General features: G+C 49.1%; 1 protein-coding gene across 3 annotated transcripts in view; it reads right to left on the reverse strand.

Moving 5' to 3' along the window:
• Positions 1-22,619, reverse strand: part of LOC134968574 (transmembrane protein 9B-like) — a 58,320-nt gene extending 35,701 nt beyond the window's left edge. For 2 of the 3 annotated variants that reach the window (XR_010189329.1, XM_063944064.1), the window contains exons 1-2: positions 22,408-22,619; positions 1,730-1,799 (exon numbers count right to left, since the gene is read on the reverse strand). The gene's annotated coding sequence lies outside the window, so the exon portion shown is untranslated. Of the gene's footprint in view, positions 1-1,729; positions 1,800-18,855; positions 18,916-22,407 lie in introns of those variants that run through there. The other variant, XM_063944065.1, reaches the window with a different exon arrangement.
• Between the last annotated feature and the right edge of the window lie 1,773 nt (positions 22,620-24,392).

A 24,392-nucleotide genomic window follows, 5' to 3' on the forward strand; every position in this document is an offset into this window, starting at 1 on the left:
ATTACTGTGAAGGCCAATGTGTGTTTTTTAGGTTTTTTCTGTGGGGAACGGATGGTGTGCCTTGGCAATTTTAAAATATTGTTTGGTGTGCCGCGAGTGAAAAAAGGTTGAAAACCACTGGCCTAGGGCATTTGTGATGCCTAGGGGCATCAGCAGCTTCTGCTGATTAAAATGATATGCGGCATGTCTGTATTCTGTGTGTAGCATTTCATGTGCAGATACAGCCACAGTCTCACACAGTATATAGGCATGCTGCATATCATTTTAATCAGCAGAAGCTGCTTGTGCATCCTAGCCACATTGCAATGCAAATAAGATGCATTTTCATTAAAAAAAAGGTGCATTGAGGCAATTTTTATGAGGACATATCTGTATCCAAGCAGAGGCAGAGGTCACAGTGTTAGTGGCAGTGTGAGTGCTGTGTGCATGTGAGTGGGTTGGTTGTGCAGTAGTGTTCAGAATATGTGTAAGGAGCATTATGTGTGTCATGTAAAAATGCATTAATAATGTGCAACATGTGTAAGGGGCACTATGTGTGTCATTGTGTGTATAAGGGCATTAATAATGTGCAGTATATGTGTAACAGGGTACTACTGTATGTGTGTCATTATGTGTAAAGGGGCACTAATAATGTGCAGCAAATGTGTAGGTGGCACTGTGTGTCATTATGTGTATAAGGGCATTAATAATGTGCGGCATATGTGTAAGGGACATTATGTGTAAAAGGGCATTAATAAAGGTTGTCATAATGTGTAAGGCGCATTATGTTTATAAGAACATTAATAAGGTGTCTCGTGTAAGGGGCATTACTGTGTGGAATTATGTGTATAAATGCATTACTAATGTGTGGCATTATGTGTATAAGGTGCTCTACTATGTGGCGTTGCTTATAGAAAGGGCACTACTGTGTCTAATGTGAATAAAGAGCAATATGGTGTGGTGTAATGTGAATAAGGGCTCTACTGTGAGGAGTAACGTTTGTAAGGTAAAATGATACTACTGTGGGATGTAATATTAATTATGGACACTATCGCATGATCAAATGTGAATGAAGTTGCAGTACTGTGTGGCGTAATTGGAATTGGGGTTACTATTGTGTGGCCATGCCCCTTGCCAGCAAAAACACCCCTTTTTGGGATGTGCGCCAAATGTGCGAGCTTTTCCTATTTAAAATATAGGGGTACAAACACCAAAATAAGGACTGCTATGGGCGAGGGGTGATGGTGCTGGGAAAGAGGTGCAAGGTCAGAGGCGGAACCAGCGGAGGTGCTAGGGGGCACCAGCTAAAATCTTGCCTAGGGCATCATATTGGTTAGGGCCGGCTCTGCTGTGGGGTATTTATTAGCCCTAGTACCCACACACCAGCAAGTGAGGGACAAATGCTCTGTAACCCTTGCTCTCCTGGCTCCTCTGTGCTGCTGTGGTATAAGCTGCAGCACATCGTTCTGCCTCAGGCTCTCACCGGAGAGCTGTCTTCTGCACAAAAGTGGGCGTGGCTATGACTGTGTTGGGGGGGCGGTCGCCCCCTTCCCCCCCCCCCCCCCTAAATCCGGCCCTGATCTGGACATCTGTAATCTCTCTCTGCCTTTCTTTACTGAAATCTTAGTTCACAGTATTTTCCCAGACATTACTGTAATACACAGAAAGTAATTACTATTGCTCAATGGTTCCTCAGCTGAAATAAATGGACGCATTTCCTGTCTACTAACAGACATGAATCAGAGCTTACATCTTATACTTAATACAGGGTCCAGTGTCCGGCTTCAGTCTTTAACAGGTCATGTCTTCAGGATTTCTGTCTGTGGGAAGAGGAAGAGGTGGAATAATTACTGAAAGAACAAAGGGTTTTAGTGGGGGGCGCACTGGTTTTTCACCTACAAGAAGATGAGACCGGTGTATTAAGATACTGTAATGAGCGAAATGACGCAATAGCACCAGCTGTAGTATAAGGAAAGTCATTTTTGTTGTCAGAGGTGCTCGCTAGAGTAATAATAACGTCAGCAGCAGAAACAAGGGAAAAGAGAACTGTTTCTTAATAATAATTAGATAAAACATAACTTTTGGTAAACTATGTGAGAGACTCACAGAAGAGTTTCATACATAGGGGTCTATTCATGTAGAAAACGAAAACAGAATTGCTACTTATCACTATACATCGCATCGCTTCGATGCGATGTATAGTTGTGATAAGTAGCAATTCATGTATACTCACCCTTCCGACGATGCGCTGCGGTGTCTGGGGCTCCTGCGGTGAGGTCATCTCCAGCGGTCTTCCCAGCGATGCGCGGGGTCCAGCGGCGGGTCCATTTGCGCATGCGCAGGGTGTTGACCTCCCGGCAGGCCGCAGTGGTTGCTGGGAGGTCGCGGGCGGAGCCAGCGCGAGGTGCAGAGCGGCGATCAGGGAAACATTGAGCTTCCCTGCCGTCTCCGCACCACAGTTCAGGTTACGCCGTCCTGAGATGGCGAACCTGAACTCCATGGAGAAGCGGAAAGCAGAGCTTTCCGCATCTTCATGAATCGCACTCATCATACAAAGGTATGGTGATGCGATTCAGGCAGAGAGCGGGGGTACTGCTGGAGAAGTCAGAGACTTCTCCACGGTAACCCGCTCTGTGAATTGCGGTAAGCAGAGAAAAGCCCTGTTTAACGCAAAACAGGGCTTTTCTCTGCTGCATGAATAGACCCCATAGTCTTCTGTAAGTCTTTAGTCTTCTGTGAGTCTCTTACATAGTTTAATAAAAGTTACGTTTTTTTATATTATTATTATTATTATTAATAAGAATGCACCAGTCCTTTAGCACGCTCCAGTGCCTAGTACATGAAGTTGCTAATTATAAAGCGACAGCTACAAATCAATACTAGCGTTATACCTGAATGTCATTAGTTACATCTTCAACTGATATCGATTGCGAATCGACTCCTCTCTCCTTCTCATCAACAGGTAATCCTATTCAGATCACTATTGCAGCCAATTTCAACTGCTGTTAATTAAGTATTACAAGTATAGATTAGGACGTCAGTCCTTTAGGATGCTGCAGTGCCTAGTATATGAAGTGGCTAGTAATAAAGTGACAGCTAAAAATCAATGCCAGCATTATACCTGCATTAATCAGAAGGCAAACAGAAGGCAAACAAACCATCATTACTACAGAAGGACTGTGTTACAACCACAAAGCTCAGCGTCATTATGTGGCCTCTACAATGAGAACTTCAGGACCAGGCTTACCGCCCCTCCAGCTGTCACCAGGCCTAACCCTTAACAGAAACAGTGAGCTATGGGGGAAGAGCACCAGGAGCAGGCTCAGCAGCGACATTTCCAGCAGACTTGAGTGTGCTCCCCACCCGTTCTGCTCCCATGAGACCAGGACATTTATAATTTAATCAAAATAATGTTATCCTAATTTCTCTGACGTCCTAAGTGGATGCTGGGGACTCCGTCAGGACCATGGGGAATAGCGGCTCCGCAGGAGACAGGGCACAAAATTAAAAGTTTGACCACTAGGTGGTGTGCACTTGCTCCTCCCCCTATGACCCTTCTCCAAGCCTCAGTTAGATTTTTGTGCCCGGCCGAGAAGGGTGCAATCTAGGTGGCTCTCCTAAAGAGTTGCTTAGAATAAAAGTTTGTTAGGTTTTTTTATTTTCAGTGAGTCCTGCTGGCAACAGGCTCACTGCAACGCGGGACTAAGGGGAGAAGAAGCGAACTCACCTGCGTGCAGGATGGATTGGGCTTCTTAGGCTACTGGACACTAGCTCCAGAGGGACGATCACAGGTACAGCCTGGATGGGTCACCGGAGCCGCGCCGCCGTCCCCCTTACAGATGCTGAAGTGAGAAGAGGTCCAGAAATCGGCGGCTGAAGACTTTCCAGTCTTCTTAAGGTAGCGCACAGCACTGCAGCTGTGCGCCATTGCTCTCAGCACACTTCACACCGCGGTCACTGAGGGTGCAGGGCGCTGGGGGGGGGCGCCCTGGGCAGCAATGAGATTACCTATACTGGCTAAAAATACATCACATATAGCCCCTGGGCTATATGGATGTATTTAACCCCTGCCAGGATTTCAGAAAAACCCGGGAGAAGAGCCCGCCGAAAAGGGGGCGGGGCCTATCTCCTCAGCACACAGCGCCATTTTTCCCACACAGCTCCGCTGGTAGGAAGGCTCCCAAGCTCTCCCCTGCACTGCACTACAGAAACAGGGTAAAATCAGAGAGGGGGGGCACTTATTTGGCGATATTCATAATATTTAAGCTGCTATAAGGGGAACACACTTATTTAAGGTTGTCCCTATATATTTATAGCGCTTGGGTGTGTGCTGGCAAACTCTCCCTCTGTCTCCCCAAAGGGCTAGTGGGGTCCTGTCTTCTATCAGAGCATTCCCTGTGTGTCTGCTGTGTGTCGGTACGTGTGTGTCGACATGTATGAGGACGATGTTGGTGTGGAGGCGGAGCAATTGCCTGTAGTGGTGATGTCACCCCCTAGGGAGTCGACACCGGAATGGATGGCTTTGTTTATGGAATTACGTGATAATGTCAGCACGCTGCAGAAGTCGGTTGACGACATGAGACGGCCGGCAAACCAATTAGTACCTGTCCAGGCGTCTCAGACACCGTCAGGGGCTTTAAAACGCCCATTACCTCAGTCGGTCGATACGGACACCGACACGGACACTGACTCCAGTGTCGACGGTGAAGAAATAAACGTATTTTCCAGTAGGGCCACTCGTTACATGATCACGGCAATGAAGGAGGCTTTACATATTTCTGATACTGCAAGTACCACAAAAAGGGGTATTATGTGGGGTGTGAAAAAACTACCTGTAGTTTTTCCTGAATCAGATGAATTGAATGAAGTGTGTGATGAAGCGTGGGTTAACCCCGATAAAAAACTGCTAATTTCAAAGAAGTTATTGGCATTATACCCTTTCCCGCCAGAGGTTAGGGCGCGCTGGGAAACACCCCCTAGGGTAGATAAGGCGCTCACACGCTTATCAAAACAAGTGGCGTTACCGTCCCCAGAAACGGCCGCCCTCAAAGACCCAGCTGATAGGAGGCTGGAAAATACCCTAAAAAGTATATACACACATACTGGTGTTATACTGCGACCAGCTATCGCATCAGCATGGATGTGCAGTGCTGGGGTGGCTTGGTCGGAGTCACTGACTGAAAATATTGATACCCTGGATAGGGACAGTATTTTATTGACTATAGAGCATTTAAAGGATGCATTCCTTTATATGCGAGATGCACAGAGGGATATTTGCACTCTGGCATCAAGAGTAAGTGCGCTGTCCATCTCTGCCAGAAGAAGTTTATGGACGCGACAGTGGTCAGGTGATGCGGATTCCAAGCGGCATATGGAAGTATTGCCGTATAAAGGGGAGGAGTTATTTGGGGTCGGTCTATCGGACTTGGTGGCCACGGCAACAGCCGGAAAATCCACCTTTTTACCTCAGGTTACCTCCCAGCAGAAAAAGACACCGTCTTTTCAGCCGCAGCCTTTTCGTTCCCATAAGAACAAGCGGGCAAAAGGGCATTCATATCTGCCCCGAGGCAAAGGAAAGGGTAAGAGACTGCAGCAAGCAGCTCCCTCTCAGGAGCAGAAGCCCTCCCCCGCTTCTGCAAAGTCCTCAGCATGACGCTGGGGCCTTACAAGCGGACTCAGGTGCGGTGGGGGGTCGCCTCAAGAATTTCAGCGCGCAGTGGGCTCACTCGCAAGTGGACCCCTGGATCCTGCAGGTAGTATCTCAGGGTTACAGGTTGGAATTCGAGACGTCTCCCCCTCGCCGGTTCCTGAAGTCTGCTTTACCAACGTCTCCCTCCGACAGGGAGACGGTATTGGAAGCCATTCACAAGCTGTATTCTCAGCAGGTGATAGTCAAGGTACCCCTTCTACAACAAGGAAAGGGGTATTATTCCACGCTGTTTGTGGTACCGAAGCCGGACGGCTCGGTAAGACCTATTCTAAATCTGAAGGCTTTGAACATGTACATACAAAAGTTCAAGTTCAAGATGGAGTCACTCAGAGCAGTGATAGCGAATCTGGAAGAAGGGGACTTTATGGTGTCCTTGGACATCAAGGATGCTTACCTCCATGTCCCAATTTGCCCTTCACACCAAGGGTACCTCAGGTTCGTGGTACAGAACTGTCATTATCAGTTTCAGACGCTGCCGTTTGGATTGTCCACGGCACCCCGGGTCTTTACCAAGGTAATGGCCGAAATGATGATTCTTCTTCGAAGAAAAGGCGTATTAATTATCCCTTACTTGGACGATCTCCTGATAAGGGCAAGATCCAGAGAACAGTTAGAGGCCGGTGTAGCACTAACCCAAGTAGTGCTGCAACAGCACGGGTGGATTCTAAATTTTCCAAAATCCCAGCTAAGCCCGACGACACGTCTGCTGTTCCTAGGGATGATTCTGGACACTGTTCAGAAAAAGGTGTTTCTTCCGGAGGAGAAAGCCAGGGAGTTATCCGAACTTGTCAGGAACCTCCTAAAACCAGGAAAAGTGTCTGTGCATCATTGCACAAGAGTCCTGGGAAAAATGGTGGCTTCTTACGAAGCGATTCCATTCGGCAGATTCCACGCACAAATTTTTCAGTGGGATCTGCTGGACAAATGGTCCGGATCGCATCTGCAGATGCATCAGCGGATAACCTTGTCTCCGAGGACAAGGGTGTCTCTTCTGTGGTGGTTGCAGAGTGCTCATCTGTTAGAGGGCCGCAGATTCGGAATACAGGACTGGGTCCTGGTGACCACAGATGCCAGTCTGAGAGGCTGGGGAGCAGTCACACAGGGAAGAAACTTCCAGGGCGTGTGGTCAAGCCTGGAGACGTCTCTTCACATAAATATACTGGAGCTAAGAGCGATCTACAATGCTCTAAGCCTGGCAAAACCTCTGCTTCAGGGTCAGCCGGTGTTAATCCAGTCGGACAACATTACGGCAGTCGCCCACGTAAACAGACAGGGCGGCACAAGAAGCAGGGGGGCAATGGCAGAAGCTGCGAGGATTCTTCGCTGGGCGGAAGATCATGTGATAGCACTGTCAGCAGTGTTCATTCCGGGAGTGGACAACTGGGAAGCAGACTTCCTCAGCAGACACGACCTTCACCCGGGAGAGTGGGGACTTCATCCAGAAGTCTTCCACATGCTTACGATCCGTTGGGAAAAACCAATGGTGGACATGATGGCGTCACGCCTCAACAAAAAAACTGGACAGGTATTGCGCCAGGTCAAGAGATCCTCAGGCAATAGCTGTGGACGCCCTGGTAACACCATGGGTGTTCCGGTCAGTGTATGTGTTCCCTCCTCTGCCTCTCATACCCAAGGTACTGAGAATTATACGGCAAAGGGGAGTAAGAACGATACTCGTGGCTCCGGATTGGCCAAGAAGGACTTGGTACCCGGAACTTCAGGAGATGCTCACGGAAGATCCGTGGCCCCTACCTCTAAGAAGGGACCTGCTTCAGCAGGGTCCTTGTCTATTCCAAGACTTACCGCGGCTGCGTTTGACGGCATGGCGGTTGAACGCCGGATCCTGAAGGAAAAAGGCATTCCGGAAGAAGTCATTCCTACCCTGATTAAAGCCAGGAAGGAGGTGACTGCACAACATTATCACCGCATTTGGAGAAAATATGTTGCGTGGTGTGAGGCCAGGAAGGCCCCTACAGAGGAATTTCAACTCGGTCGATTCCTACATTTCCTGCAAACAGGATTGTCTATGGGCCTCAAATTGGGGTCCATTAAGGTTCAAATATCGGCCCTGTCGATTTTCTTCCAGAAAGAATTGGCTTCAGTTCCTGAAGTCCAAACTTTTGTCAAAGGAGTACTGTATATACAGCCCCCGGTTGTGCCCCCAGTGGCTCCGTGGGATCTCAATGTAGTTTTGGAATTCCTCAAATCCCATTGGTTTGAGCCACTTAAATCGGTGGATTTGAAATATCTTACATGGAAAGTGACCATGCTACTGGCCCTGGCTTCGGCCAGGAGAGTGTCAGAGTTGGCGGCTTTATCGTACAAAAGCCCATATCTGATTTTCCATTCGGACAGGGCAGAACTGCGGACGCGTCCTCAGTTTCTCCCTAAGGTGGTATCAGCGTTTCACCTGAACCAGCTTATTGTGGTGCCTGCGGCTTCTAGCGGCTTGGAGGACTCCAAGTTGTTGGACGTTGTCAGAGCCTTAAAAATATATATTTCAAGGACGGCTGGAGTCAGAAAGTCTGACTCGCTGTTTATACTGTATGCACCCAACAAGCTGGGTGCTCCTGCGTCTAAGCAGACGATTGCTCGTTGGATTTGTAGCACAATTCAACTTGCGCATTCTGTGGCAGGCCTGCCACAGCCAAAATCTGTAAATGCCCACTCCACAAGGAAGGTGGGCTCATCTTGGGCGGCTGCCCGAGGGGTCTCGGCATTACAACTCTGCCGAGCAGCTACGTGGTCAGGGGAGAACACGTTTGTAAAATTCTACAAATTTGATACCCTGGCTAAGGAGGACCTGGAGTTCTCTCATTCGGTGCTGCAGAGTCATCCGCACTCTCCCGCCCGTTTGGGAGCTTTGGTATAATCCCCATGGTCCTGACGGAGTCCCCAGCATCCACTTAGGACGTCAGAGAAAATAAGAATTTACTTACCGATAATTCTATTTCTCGTAGTCCGTAGTGGATGCTGGGCGCCCATCCCAAGTGCGGATTGTCTGCAATACTTGTACATAGTTATTGTTACAAAAATCGGGTTATTATTGTTGGAAGCCATCGTTTCAGAGGCTCCTCTGTTATCATACTGTTAACTGGGTTCAGATCACAAGTTGTACAGGGTGATTGGTGTGGCTGGTATGAGTCTTACCCGGGATTCAAAATCCTTCCTTATTGTGTACGCTCGTCCGGGCACAGTATCCTAACTGAGGCTTGGAGGAGGGTCATAGGGGGAGGAGCCAGTGCACACCACCTAGTGGTCAAACTTTTAATTTTGTGCCCTGTCTCCTGCGGAGCCGCTATTCCCCATGGTCCTGACGGAGTCCCCAGCATCCACTACGGACTACGAGAAATAGAATTATCGGTAAGTAAATTCTTATTTTTCCCCCTATTCCTGTAATGTGTACCTCCACAGTTTGCACACCCTGACAGTGTGACCTACGCAGTGCACCCCAGATGGTGACCTCGGATGGTACCTACATGGGCAGGATGTTCTTCATGTGGATCTTTCCATATAGGGTATATCACACTACTACTACTACTACTACTACTACTACTACTACTACTACACACGTGTCGGTTTTCCCATTATGCACTGGGCCCTTGTATGTCTCACCTCCCACAGTGTAACCTTCGTACTTCGCCCAACGTGGCTGCCTCATCTGTGGATGGGATGAAAAATACATGGACTTGGTGGTTTTGTTGGGACCCTACTCCCACTTTGTGTCATCTCTTCTAGGGGTAGACTATTCCACCCAGGGTAATCCTACGCGCGCTGCCCAAGATGGCTGCCTCATCTGGTACCTTGTGAGGGTGGAATACACAACCCTTGGAAGTTGCCTACACCAATCCTGCATTATGCTTACTGTGCGCTCAAGGCTTTCTTTTTATGTCTGTGTGGCTTGTCAGTTGCTGTATTACTTAAAGTTTCTATATTATGTGCATTGTTTTTGGTGTCTGTAAATTGCCTTGTGTCCTGTTGGAGAAAGAGCGCTATATAAAATTATTATTATTATTATTATTATTCTCTTTTCTCTTGTTTCTGGAATAATTACTGACCCAGCAAAATAGATGAACTCCACTGTGCATGTTTACAGAACCCCTGTAGGGAGTACTCGGGGACTGAAAGTCCCTGCTGTAATGTTATAATAAGGTGGATTAGCGAATTTCATTCTGGGGGTGATTTAGGGGGACATTTACTAAGCAGTGATAAGAGCGGAGAAGTGAGCCAGTGGAGATATTTCCCCATCAACCAATCTGCAGCTCTGTATCATTTAATAGTATGCAAATTATAGATGTTACTTCAGTGCTGATTGGTTGCCACGGGCAACTTCTTCACTGGCTCACTTCTCCGCTCTTATCACTGCTTAGTAAATATCCCGCTTAGACCTGATCACTGCTGTGCGCACGCCAACAGGCATCGCCGGTCAGCACAGCCATTCGCATAGTGATTGACAGGAAGAGGCCGTTTGTGGGTGGTAACTGACAGTTTTCTGGGAGTGTCCGGGTAAACGCAGGCGTGCCCAAGCATTTTCAGGGAGGGTGTCTGACGTCCGCTCCGGCCCCGATCAGCCCGTTCTCATCGCACTGTAGGGGTAAGTCCTGGGCTGCGCACAGACTGGACACAGTGGTAAAAAACATTCACTGGTGAGTGAGGTGCAAACGGATTTGTAGCTGTCCGCTGACTGAGGGATTTTTAGCAGCTCGGCTACACATGGGATCGCACACTTGCACGGCGAATATACACTCCCCTTGGGCGGCGACTATCTGATTGCAGGGCTACAATTTTAGCAGCCTAGCAATCAGGTCTGAATCACCCCCTTTGAACAATGTCATAAAAATCTCAATATTGGACTGGCGGAACTACAGTGTAGCATAATGTGGACTGGGGGCACTACGGTGCAGCATAATGTGGACTGGGGACACTACGGTGCAGCATAATGTGGACTAGCGGCACTACGGTGCAGCATAATGTGGACTAGCGGCACTACGGTGCAGCATAATGTGGACTAGCGGCACTACGTTGCAGCATAATGTGGACTAGCGGCACTCAGTTGCAGCATAATGTGGACTAGCGGCACTACGTTGCAGCATAATGTGGACTGGGGACACTACGGTGCAGCATAATGTGGACTAGCGGCACTACGGTGCAGCATAATGTGGACTAGCGGCACTATGTTGCAGCATAATGTGGACTGGGGACACTACGGTGCAGCATAATGTGGACTAGGGGCACTACAGTGCAGCGTAATGTGGACTAGGGGCACTACAGTGTAACATAATGTGGACTAGGGGCACTACGGTGCAGCATAATGTGAACTGGGGGCACTACAGTGCAGCATAATGTGGACTGGGGGCACTACAGTGCAGTATAATGTACACTGGGGACACTACGGTGCAGCATAATGTGGACTGGGGGCACTACAGTGCAGCATAATGTAGACTGGGGACACTACGGTGCAGCATAGTGTGGACTGGGGGCACTACAGTGCAGCATAATGTAGACTGGGGACACTAAGGTGCAGCATAATGTGGACTGGGGGCACTACAGTGCAGCATAATGTGGACTGGGGACACTACGGTGCAGCATAATGTGGACTGGGGACACTACGGTGCAGCATAATGTGGACTGGGGGCACTACGGTGCAGCATAATGTGGACTGGGGGCACTACGGTGCAGCATAATGTGGACTGGGGGCACTACGGTGCAGCATAATGTGGACTGGGGACACTACGGTGCAGCATAATGTGGACTGGGGGCACTACAGTGCAGCATAATGTAGACTGGGGACACTACGGTGCAGCATAATGTGGACTGGGGGCACTACGGTGCAGCATAATGTGGACTGGGGACACTACGGTGCAGCATAATGTGGACTGGGGGCACTACGGTGCAGCATAATGTGGACTGGGGGCACTACGGTGCAGCATAATGTGGACTGGGGGCACTACGGTGCAGCATAATGTGGACTGGGGGCACTACGGTGCAGCATAATGTGGACTGGGGACACTACGGTGCAGCATAATGTGGACTGGCGGCACTACGGTGCAGCATAATGTGGACTGGCGGCACTACGGTGCAGCATAATGTGAACTGGGGGCACTACAGTGCAGCATAATGTGTACTGGGGGCACTACGGTGCAGCATAATGTGTACTGGGGGCACTACAGTGCAGCATAATGTGGACTAGGGGCACTACGGTGCAGCATAGTGTGGACTGGGGGCACTACAGTGCAGCATAATGTGGACTGGGGACACTACAGTGCAGCATAATGTGGACTGGGGGCACTACGGTGCAGCATAATGTGGACTGGGGACACTACGGTGCAGCATAATGTGGACTGGGGGCACTACAGTGCAGCATAATGTGGACTGGGGGCACTACAGTGCAGCATAATGTGGACTGGGGACACTACGATGCAGCATAATGTGGACTGGGGGCACTACGGTGCAGCATAATGTGGACTAGCGGCACTACGGTGCAGCGTAATGTGGACTAGCGGCACTACAGTGCAGCATAATGTGGACTAGCGGCACTACGGTGCAGCATAATGTGGACTGGGGGCACTACGGTGCAGCATATAGTGAACTGGGGGCACTACGGTGCAGCATAATGTGGACTGGGGGCACTACGGTGCAGCATAATGTGGACTGGGGGCACTACGGTGCAGCATAATGTGGACTGGGGGCTGGGATGGTCATCGATGGGTTATCCATCAATGGCCACCATCGATGATACCATTGATGGATAACCTTGATGGTGTAAAACCATCTGTAAGGGAACCATCTATGGTTTTACCCACTGATGGTCACTCCTGCATTAGTGTTAAATGAGCTGCGGGCCAATCAGAGCCTGGGGGCTGGACTTCACGGCTGCCTGGGGTGGAGCTAAGCTCTGTGTCCTGATACCTGGAGAAAAAAAAATTAAAAATAATTCTGCAGCTGTGTACCATCGATGGCAGGAAATTATCTGGTTCTCTCTCGATGGTAAAAGTATTCACCATTGGTCAAAGGGTGGTCATTCCGAGTTGATCGCTCGCTAGCTGTTTTCAGCAGCCGTGCAAACGCTATGCCGCCTCCCACTGGGACTGTATGTTAGCTTAGCAGAAGTGCGAACGAAAGGATCGCAGAGCAGCGGCAACATTTTTTTGTGCAGATTTAGAGTAGCTCAATACCTACGCAGCGCTTGCGATCACTTCAGACTGTTCAGTTCCTGTTTTGACGTCACAAACACGCCCTGCATTCGCCCAGCCACGCGTGCATTTTTCCTGGCACGCCTGCGTTTTTTCGAACACTCCCTGAAAACGGTCAGTTGACACCCAGAAACGCCCTCTTCATGTCAATCACTCTGCGGCCAGCAGTGCGACTGAAAAGCTTTGCTAGACCCTGTGTGAAACTACATCGTTTGTTGTAATAGTACGAGGCGCTTGCGCATTGTACCGCATACGCATGCGCAGAAGTGCCTTTTTTTGCCTCATCGCTGCACAGCGAACAAATGCAGCTAGCGATCAACTCGGAATGACCACCCCAGGCCATCGATGATTTTACATTTCTCAGCGGTAACCTGTTTAGGGAATTGTCGTAAACAGTGATAACGGAAACTGAGGCTATCGCTGCTTAGTAAATATAACCCATAATGGTTTGGCCTATGGGGGTCATTCCGACCCATTTGCACGCTGCAATTTTTCGTAGCTGTGCGAACAAGTCACAACTGCGCATGGGCGGCAATGCGCAGAAGCATCATTGCCCGGCGTCGGCCGTCGCCAGGCAGCGTCAAGAACAGCGAGGGAAGCCATCGCAGCGTAGCCCACAAGAAGATTGACAGCAGGGAGGCGGATCTGGGTGTCAACTGAGTGTTTTCTGGGAGTGGTGAGGGAAATGCAGACGTGCCGAGGCATTTGCAGGGCGGGTGTCTGACGTCAATTCCGGGACCTGACAGGCTGAAGAGATCGCAGCGGCTGAGTAAGTTCAGACCTACTCAGAAACTGCACAACACTTTTTTGCCCCGCTCCCCTGCTCATGTGATCGCACACTTGCTAAGCTACAATACACTTCCCCATAGGCGGCGTCTATCTGATCGCACGGCCTGCAAAAAGTTGCAGCTTGCGATCAACTCGGAATGACCCCCAGTGTCTCCTGCGCCCCAGTGATGTCACTCAGGGTACGGCTTCTGTCATTATGGGTTACAGAGAAGCAGATCTGCCATCTCCCGCTCTACATGGATAATTACTGACATCACCCTTCTCTTTCCCCCACATGTCCCAATATAGAAACTTCTCAATGATGGAAGACGCTAAGCTGAATTGTCGCTGCTGTGTACCAGATGTCTCTCATATGATCTCAGGAGCATCAGGCGGAGGATTTAATGCCTCTCTTCCACCGTTCTTCACGCCTTGGCTGGGCCCATGTCTGCGTGCTGCACCACGCTGAGCCCCCAGCGGGATTTCCTGGTTACCTGGGAAGTGCTATATCTCTGGAATAAATCTGACTTTTATCCGTTCCCTGGTGTAAAGGCCACAATCTGCTGTTTATTCTGTCTGATTAACAAGCTGGGCCTGGGCATGACGATAACCGCCGGCTCGTCCTAAATATCAGCGCAGCGTGTGAACGGCTGCTGGGCTATCTATCACTGATGAGCCATAGGGGTGCTGAGAGGATTCTCTCCACATAGCAATTAAGGGCAATGGGGAAACAGCGTGTTCTTAGGTTACATCCCCAGACGGTGTTCTGCATCCATTCTGCATGACAACATAGATCTATACATGTCCTATAGATAGAAATAATCTATTTTTTTTTTCATTTATTTTTTTTAGTTCAATTTTCCTCAGTTAACCATTTGTCGCTACTCCTACTCAAGGGAGTACCGTACCTGGCCAGATAGCTGCTTGGTTTAGTAAGTTCGTACCAGACAGTAGCTGAAAATACTGTATTAATAATAGACCTATTTTGCCCATCAGGGTGGCTTGACTCTGACAGATTACCTGTGATGCCGGCATGTGGTAAGGAAGGGTTTCTGTCTATAGATAGACAGTCATTAGTTAAGGCCCGTACACACTGGTCGATATATCGGCCGTTCTCTTGAACGGCCGATATATCGCGGGAGCGTCGGCCAGTGTGTACGGGCGATACGTCTGTGAACTCCGTCGTTCACAGACGTATCGCGACGGCTGCGCAACACAGCCGACGGCCAATATATCTAACGATATATTGGCGCGTCGCTGTGTGTGTACGGGGCGGTCGTCCGACCGCCCGTACACATGGCTGCTGCGGCGGCCGGCGGTGATTGACAGGTGAACTGGGCGGGCGCGCCCGCCCGCCCAGTTCATGACGTCAGTCCCCCGACGGATCGGGCAGTGTGTATGCACAGCACACTGCCCGATCCGTACATAGATATATCTGCAGATCAATTGATCTGCAGATATATCTACTGGTGTGTACCCACCTTTAGACACTATATGGTCGACAGTCAAAAGTCAGGCAGTGTCAAAAGTAAAAAAAAGCGGGGGGGGGGGGGGGGGGGACCTGGACTGCACATCCTATTACTAAAGATATGAAGAGGTGCTATCATGCTGAGGCTTCTAATACTATGCTGGGGGAAGAGAGATGCAGATGCACACTCCTAGCACTGAGAACACTGATAATAAAAATAATTGAAATAAACCCTCACAATTAACATGGAGTATAATTGAAGATCTTAGCACACATTTGCGCAGATATGCGGGCCCATGTACCGCTGCCAGGTGACTTCATCACATGGGTCCCTAACATTCCTAATACCATACCTCCCAACTGTCCCGATTTTCGCGGGACAGTCCTATTTTTTGGGGACTGTCCCACTTTTCCACCCGCGGGCCGCAGTGTCCCACGTGGGGGGGAGGGGCAGTTGGGAGGCTCTGTCATTCGTTGCCCTGCTTAGCAGAGCAGCGGTGAATAGACGCTGTGCGCATGCGCACAGCATCTATTCAGTGCAGACAGAGGGCATGCCCCCTCAGTGACGAAATCGCGGCACTCCCACGAAGCCACGTCCCCTTTCGGAGGCCACGTCCCCTTTTCCTACCGGGACGCGGCAGCGCCGCGCCAAAGGTCCCTCTTTCCTCTGCTAAAAAGTTGGGCGGTATGCTAATACTATCAAATCAGACAGTCAAAAGTGCGACATGGTCATAAGTCAGACACACACAAAAAAAAAAATCAGTTTTTCTGTGTTTTTTTTACAACTTTTGCCTCATTGACTATCCATGTTGCAACTATTACCTTTAGTAAAGTTGTGGCGAGCGAAGCGAGACACCGACCCCGAAGCGTGGCGAGTGTAGCAAGCTCGCAAGGGGCCGAATTTCATCACGTGTGGGTTCAAAATGTTTAAAAACACAAAAAAAATTAAGAAAAAAACGAAAAAATATTTTTTTGTGTCTGACGTATGACCCTGTCTGACTTTTGACTGTCTGACTTTTGACCCTGTCTGACTTTTGACATAGTAACATAGTGACATAGTTAATGAGATTGAAAAGAGGCAAAATGCCCATCGGGTTCAACCTGTAATCTGTCTTAAGCCCAGTTCATTATAATGTCCCAATTGAAATAATGGGGGTAATTCCAAGTTGATCGCAGCAGGATTTTTGATAGCAATTGGGCAAAACCATGTGCACTGCAGGGGAGGCAGATATAACATGTGCAGAGAGAGATAGATTTGGGTGGGGTGTGTTCAATCTGCAATCTAAATTGCAGTGTAAAAATAAAGCAGCCAGTATTTACCCTGCACAGAAACAAAATAACCCACCCAAATCTAACTCTCTCTGCACATGTTATATCTGCCCCCCCTGCAGTGCACATGGTTTTGCCCAATTGCTAAAAAAAAATCCTGCTGCGATCACCTTGGAATTACCCCCAATGTTTTATGTTTAGTTATCAACTGTAAATCATGTTCTTCCCAGATTAACCCTGTCTATCTTCTGACTGTCAACCATATAGGGCAGGGATGGGGAACCTTCGGCCCTCCAGCTGTTGCTGAACTACACATACCAGCATGCCTTGCTACAATTTTGCTATTTGGCCATGCTAAAACTGTTGCAGGGCATGATGGGATGTGTAGTTCAACAACAGCTGGAGGGCCGAAGGTTCCCTAGTGTCTAACTAATGACTGTCTATCTTGTAACTGTCTATGAGCTATACCGCACCCGGTAAGAAACTACGGGCCTGGGCGCCACCTGACTAGCGATGTCTATTTGAATGAATGTGGCATTATTTCACAAATGCGCCGCACCAGGCTTGCAAGTGAAAATGTCAGTTTCCATGTCACTGGCACGTAAGGGCCTGATTCTGCATTGTGCGCTTCTTCGCTCGCTTTTCCCTCCCTCCGGCCGCGGCATTACACTCGCTTTCATATGCTGATGTGACAGTCCGCCAAAGTTTCAAATCCGTGCATCCGAAATACTGTTCTAGCATCTGCAGACACTACCTCATTAGTACCTGCATCTGCGCCGGCCCAAACCGCTATCAAAATATGCAGAGAGATAAAGTGGAGAGAGATACAGTCACCGCCTAGCAACTTCTAACTGCCATGTTACAGGCTGTGTTTGTAAACTGTCTGCTGATTGGTTGGTAGTTTGTGCCTTTCATTCCCGCTCAGAAATGAAAAGAGTCGCCCACTGGAGCTGCCGCAAACCAATTTGCAATTGCGTGGACATTCGCAGCCTCTTCACAAAAAACGAGGAACATCAGGGCTAAGGGTTGGTCTATGGCTACCTACGCAGGCTGGACACAGCAGTAGCAACTCTGACGCCATGTTTTTCCACGTGCAAGCTCACACCCATCAGCAGATATACGCTCCAAAAAACGGGCATGACACGCCTGCGTTTTTCCAACCACTCCCCATAAACTCCCCATTAACATCACTTCCTGTCAGTCACTTTTTCATGAAATCCACGTTGCAAGGGAGATCGCAGCGGCCCCTTCGTGCATTCGTATTGTGCAGTCTGATGACAATCGTCCCGTTGACATGAATTAGGTCCTTTTATCTCTCTCCACTTTATCGCTTTCCATTTTTTTATAAATCTCCACCATGGTTCTTACCATATGCAACCGCAGAGTGTAGCCACCATATTGTCACCTCACATTTCTCGGCCTATATGTGACTGATGCTCCACACAAGACGATATACTGCTGGCTGAGGCGCAGAACTGGTCCCTGACAACACATCACTCACAGCTTGTTCATTCAGGTTCAACCTAATATGATAAACTCAGGGCCACTGAGAGTAATCTGGGCGCCTACATGGACGGCGTCCCAACATAATCACAACCATTGAGCCCCTAAAACAGGCCAAGAGCTGGGTAATTTATCCCCAGCTCAGAGACGATAAAAACTCCCCTGGATACAGGAGTCACGCCATAGGAGAGGCTTGCTTCCAGATGTTACTTGTTTTATCACTTGGGTGCTATAAAACTGACATATAAGTATATTATAAGATAGCCTTTATAACAGCCTGTACAATCGGCATAGTCACATCTATATCTTATTATTTTCTGCCTGAGTACATTAGGGGTCATTCCGAGTTGAACGCTCGCTAGCTGTTTTTAGCAGCCGTACAAACGCTATGCCGCCCCCCACTGGGAGTGTATTTTAGCTTAGCAGAAGTGCGAACGAAAGGATCGCACATCGGCTACAAAATAATTTTGTGCAGTTTCAGAGTAGCTTCAGACCTACTCAGCGCTTGCGATCACTTCAGACTATTCAGTTCCAGTTTTGACATCACAAACACGCCCTGCGTTCGCCCAGCCACGCCTGCGTTTTTCCTGGCACTCCTGCGTTTTTCCGAACACACCATGAAAACGGACAGATGACACCCAGAAACGCCCACTTCCTGTCAATCACTCTACGGCCAGCAGTGCGACTGAAAAGCTTCGCTAGACCTTGTGATAAACTACATCGGCTGTTGTGAAAGTACGTCGCACGTGCGCATTGCGCCGCATACGCAGAAGTGACGTTTTTTGCATCATCACTGCACAGCAAACATTTTCAACTCGGAATGACCCCCCATTATTTTCTATATTGTTTATACATGTGCCTTATACAGAATATTCCTCTGCACAAGCAAATTGGCCTGACTGAGGCATTCAGTAATGGATGGACGCCCCTGTCATACATTTCTACTTGAGGAGAGATGACAATACCTCCAGGAGATAAACCTTTCTCTTCTCCTTATGTGTAGGACTAAGTACAGGAAGTCACCTGAGCGGGAGGGGGGGGGGGGGGGGGGGGGGGGGCTGTGTGCCAGGGAGACCAGGCCTTGTCGTATTGTGGAATAGCATTACTTGTCATACTGTGGCTGGGTGGCTGCACCTGAATGACTTGCACAGCATACTTGCCTACCTGACCCTCTCCATGAGGGAGAAAATGCTCTGTTCCTGGACTTTCCTGGTAATGTATGATTGCCATCACCTGTGGTGAAACACCTTTCTTATCAATTACCTAGCTCACCACAGGTGATGGCAATCATACATTACCAGGAAAGTCCAGGAACAGAGCATTTTCTCCCTCATGAAGAGGGTCAGGTAGGCAAGTATGTCGCACAGTAGTAAATCATTTGTGTGAAAGAATTACACTGCCTGGTTCTTACCATGCACATGTGTGTAGTATGTTACATCTACATTCAGAATGTCAACATGTTCTGAATGTAGCGTGTGCCGTGTCAGCATAAACAATACCGACATGTGGTGGGATGTAATGAAGTCAGAGGCCGGCGACCGTGCAAGGCATGGTTTAGACTTGTAAATAATTGTACCTTTAAAAAAAAAGTCCAGGTTCGTCCGGCATCACGCCGAACTCGGACTTCATTACATGTCGGCCATGGTATTAATACTGACATGGCTTCAATGCGGACTTTCCCTATTTAAGCCCTAGCTCTACCCTAATTCTAAACTTAACCCTAAATCTAACAGTAAAATGTACTACCGACATTGGGGGTAATTCAGAGTTGATCTCAGCAGCAAATTTGTTAGCAGATGGGCAAAACCATGTGCACTGCAGGGGAGGCAGATGTAACATGTGCAGAGAGAGTTAGATTTGGGTGGGTTATATTGTTTCTGTGCAGGGTAAATACTGGCTGCTTTATTTTTATACTGCAATTTAGATTTCAGTTTGAACACACCACCCAAATCTAACTCTCTCTGCACATGTTACATCTGCCCCACCTGCAGTGCACATGGGCCCTCATTCCGAGTTGCACGGCATTACAAGGTTTTTTCTTCGTTCTGGTGATCGTAGTGTGATTGACAGGAAGTGGGTGTTTCTTGGCGGAAACAGGCCGTTTTATGGGTGTGTGTGAAAAAACACTACCGTTTCTGGGAAAAACGCGGGAGTGTCTGAAGGAACGGGGGAGTGTCTGGGCGAACGCTGGGTGTGTTTGTGACGTCAAACCAGGAACGAAACTGACTGAACTGATCGCAGTTGCCGAGTAAATCTGGAGCTACTCAGAAACTGCTAAGAAGTGTCTATTCGCAATTCTGCTAATCTTTCGTTTGCAATTTTACTATGCTAAGATTCACTCCCAGTAGGCGGCGGCTTAGCGTGTGCAAAGCTGCTAAAAGCAGCTTGCGAGCGAACAACTCGGAATGACCACCATGGTTTTGCCCAACTGCTAAAACATTTGCTGCTGCAATCAACTCTCAATTACCCCCATTGTTTATGTCAAAGTTGTCACATAACATCCTGGTGTCGACATTCAGAGTGTCGGCATAATGATTGTATACAGTTTACATTAAGCTAGTGAAACATTTCTTTTGAATGCAGTTATGAAGCAGCCCTGTATAGCGTCACACTGCCTACCGGGAATAATGGTGAGATGCGGCTACAAAGGCTGTCATGTGACCCCTCTCTGTCTACCACTGAGTTAAGGGCCCCATACAGTAGAGCCATAACGCCCGATTTCAGTCTAATTCGGGCATTCGGCCCGATATATCGGGTGAAATCGTGCATTTTTGAGGTGTCTCCAGTCTGATCCGATGCGCGTTTCCGTGAGCATCGTATCGTATCATCCAGATTCAGTAGTGGATCTTGCTACGGGCACACAGGATTTTTGCCCGTGAGCGCCGCCTTCTGTCTATGCTGTGCTATGGGAGAGACGTCATGACATGACGTCTCTACCATCGGTCAGAGGAGCGGCGCCGGTGGCCGGAGATGGAGATGGAGGTAAGCAGCAGTCGGGAATCAGGAGCAGGGATGGTGAGTATTAATTTTTTTTTTTTTGTAAGCGGCAGAAACGGGGGCACAACTCTACAGGGGGCATACTTGACCACACCCCTTTATGAAGCCACACCACTATTTTCGCCCGGGGTGCCACAAGGGCTAGAACCAGCCCTGTCCAGATTGAATGTGCTGCCCATTCAATCTGATCCCACCTGGGGGCATGGCTGGGATCGCCCAGGATACATCGGATGCAAAAGGACAGCATCCGATGTATCTTGGGCGGTCCTGCCCCCCGGGAGGCTGCCGGGGGGTGATCACCTGCGACATGTGGTCGGATAAGTGTATGGGGCCCTTAAGTTATAGACCCTGACTGTCTTACTGTATCTCACTGGAGAGATGCACCCACCCATATGCATTTATCAATACAACAATACACCTAGATAAATAATCCCCAAACTGGATTCATCTGTGGATCCTGATGACGCTAAACAATCCCTGGGGATGTCGGTGGTGACGTTATTAGTGTGGAGTTTAACACAGGTGAGTGAGCAGCTGGGTCAGTGTACGCTGGACAGGTAGATTCCAGGGACTGAACTGACCTATAAGACGGTACCATACATTGGGAACATTTAGAAAAACTGCTGCACAAATGTAAGAAACACATTTTGATTAATTCCTAATTAAGGCCCAAATGTATTGACCCTTAACAAGAGATAAAGTAGAGATGGATAGAGTGATTAAGTACCAGCCAATCAGCTTCCTAACTGTAATGCCACAGGCTGTGTTTGAAAAATGACAGTTATGAGCTGATTGGCTGGTAATTTATCACTCTTTGGGCGGGATTTACTAAAGGAAAAATGCGGTAAAACCCCAGTTTTACCGCATTTTCATATGTACTAACTCCCGACCGCCGCGTTTTCGCCTCATAGGGTATCGTCATCTTTTTATGGCGATACATTATAGAAGCCTATGGGATTCTTACCACCGCCGCCGCATCCCGCCGCCGCCCCGCGCCGCTCACGACGACCCCCCTTCCCTTCCCCCCGGCATACCTGAGCTGCTGCTGCCTGCTGGTGCGGCCCCCCTCCTCCTTCTCCCCCGCATCACAGCCTTGTCTCCTTCCGGCTGCAGGGGGGAGGAGGAGGAGCCCGGGGACTCCCTGCACACGTCACCTCCCGAGTCTGGGAGGTGACGGAGACCCCCGCTGACCCCCGCCGACCCCCGCAGACATCATCGCGGGGGGCCTCCTATACCGCATTGCGATACTAATCGCATATGTTAGTACATATGTGATTAGTATCGCTGCGGTAGGCGGCGAGAGGCGGCGATTGCTTATAGTAAATCCCGCCCTTTTTTATCCATCTCCACTTTATCTCTTGTTAAGGCGCAGCAGCGAATGTTCTTCCTAAGGCAACTCAAGAAATTCAATATCCCGCAGAATCTGCTGCATATCTTCTACACAGCCATCGTAGAGTCTGTCCTACGCTCATCGATCACAGTCTGGTATGGAGCTGCCACAGAGGGCGGGATGTACTAACCTCCGCCGCAGCAGTAAATTACGTTTTCTCTGCAATCTCATCTAACCGCTCTGCTGGCCGCCGCTGCCCCTTAGCTCCCTCGTCTACTTTCTCATCTCCTCATCACCGCCGCGGCCACTGAGTTCTTCTCATATCGCTGCGCTCCCCCTGGCCGTTGGCGCATGCGCACATCTCACTGGTTTTTCCGGGCATGCGCACACAGGCTTGTTGGACCTGTTGAGATGTGCGCATGCACCAACGGCCAGGGGGAACGCAGCTATATGAGAACTCAGTGGCCGCGGCAGTGATGAGGAGACGAGAAAGCAGACGGGGGGAGCTAAGGGGAAGCTGCGGGCAGCGGAGAGGTTAGATGAGATCGCAGAGGAAACGTAACTTAACGCTGCGGCGGAGGTTAGTACATCCCGCCCAAAGTGTGAAAGAGGAAGGCTATAGGGGGTGGTGAGGACAGGTGAAAATATTGTAGGGACCGACCTCCCCACTGTTCAAGACCTATACCTGCCCAGAGTCAAGAAGCGTGCAGGGAAAATTCTGACAGACAAGCTGCACCATGGCCACAACCTGTTTGAAATGCCCCCATCAGGCCGGCGTAACAGGTCCATTCCCGCCAGGACGACCAGAACCACTGAAAGCTTCTTCCCACTAGCTGTCCATCTACTAAACCATGTCTAAAATGTCTGGTGCTACGTACTGAGATGCAATTCTACACAGCGTTCCCACAGTAAAGCATGTTATGTATGTATGTCTACATGTATGTTATGCGTCACGTTTGTGTCTCCCCTTTATGTTGTTATTTGGCGATGCATTGGAACCGCAAACAATTCCTAGTATACGCGGGTATACCTGGCCAATAAAGCGGATTCTGATTTGGGACACAGTTTAAATGCAAATGTGTTGTTACTATGGCTACACAGGGCCGGTGCAAGGTCTCTATGCACCCTAGACAAAGCTTCAACCTGGTGCCCCCTAACCTGCAACCCCCCTGCAGGAGGTGCATCAGGGCTATGAGAAGCAGGCGTGGGGGCACCCCTCGGGAGCCATAGTTACATCCGCCTCCTATGTGCCTTCATATGACTTGATGCTACTCATGTCGGCACAGAGGAAGCGCTGAGACACTATGTGGTACAGCCTGATAGTGGCGGCTGCACCTGATTAGACCCTCAGCAGCAGCCAGCGCAGTGTAAGAAAGAGGCCGCATACAGAGACATCCCTCAGTTTTTTGCTAGCTGAATTCAATGGCGCCCTCCAGGAGCTGACGCCCATAGGCAGCCGCCTAAAGCTGCCTAATGGTAGAGCCGGCCCTGTGCTACATCACCTTTTTCCTGTGCGCCTGCTGTTGTATTCTTCTATATTTTCCTGTGTTCTGCAGAGCCCCCCTGCAACTCACACCAAGTATGTACGCACTATTATACAGTATATAAGCCTTTTGTAGACAATGTATATACACCAGTGATATAACCTAATCTTGACTCGCTGAACTTACACAGTACTGAAATGTACAAATCATTTTCACCAGAAAGCCCATTTTTATCAGTCTCCTGAGACGCTCTGCAGGAACAGAGTGTTACTGTATTATGCTTCTGTAATGTTTCCAGGATTCAGTTCCTGTCATTCCCCGTTCTGCAGGTGAATAGGACGGGTGGGAGCAGGAATATCACACAGAGGAAGCGTCCATTATAAATTGACCGCACTTCCAGTGTCTTCCATTAGTGGCAGCTGCGGTTTGGCACAGGAGACCCAGTCACTGAATCAGACATGCCAGCGGGCATCCTATGCAGCAGAGAACATTTATCCGCAGGGTGTCGCACATCAATCAGATTGAGAAATAAGACAAAGGAAGACAAACTGATCATAGTCATTACTTTCATTTCGGCGTTATATATGCCCAGTGCCAGCCCCAAACACAAACACTTTATCTCTCATTACTAAGAGGGAAGATCCGGGCATCCAACCAATGGGCAGATCTGTCCTGGATAAACCTGAAATAA

Source organism: Pseudophryne corroboree, chromosome 11 (genome assembly GCF_028390025.1).
Source record: "Pseudophryne corroboree isolate aPseCor3 chromosome 11, aPseCor3.hap2, whole genome shotgun sequence".
NCBI lineage: Eukaryota > Metazoa > Chordata > Amphibia > Anura > Myobatrachidae > Pseudophryne > Pseudophryne corroboree.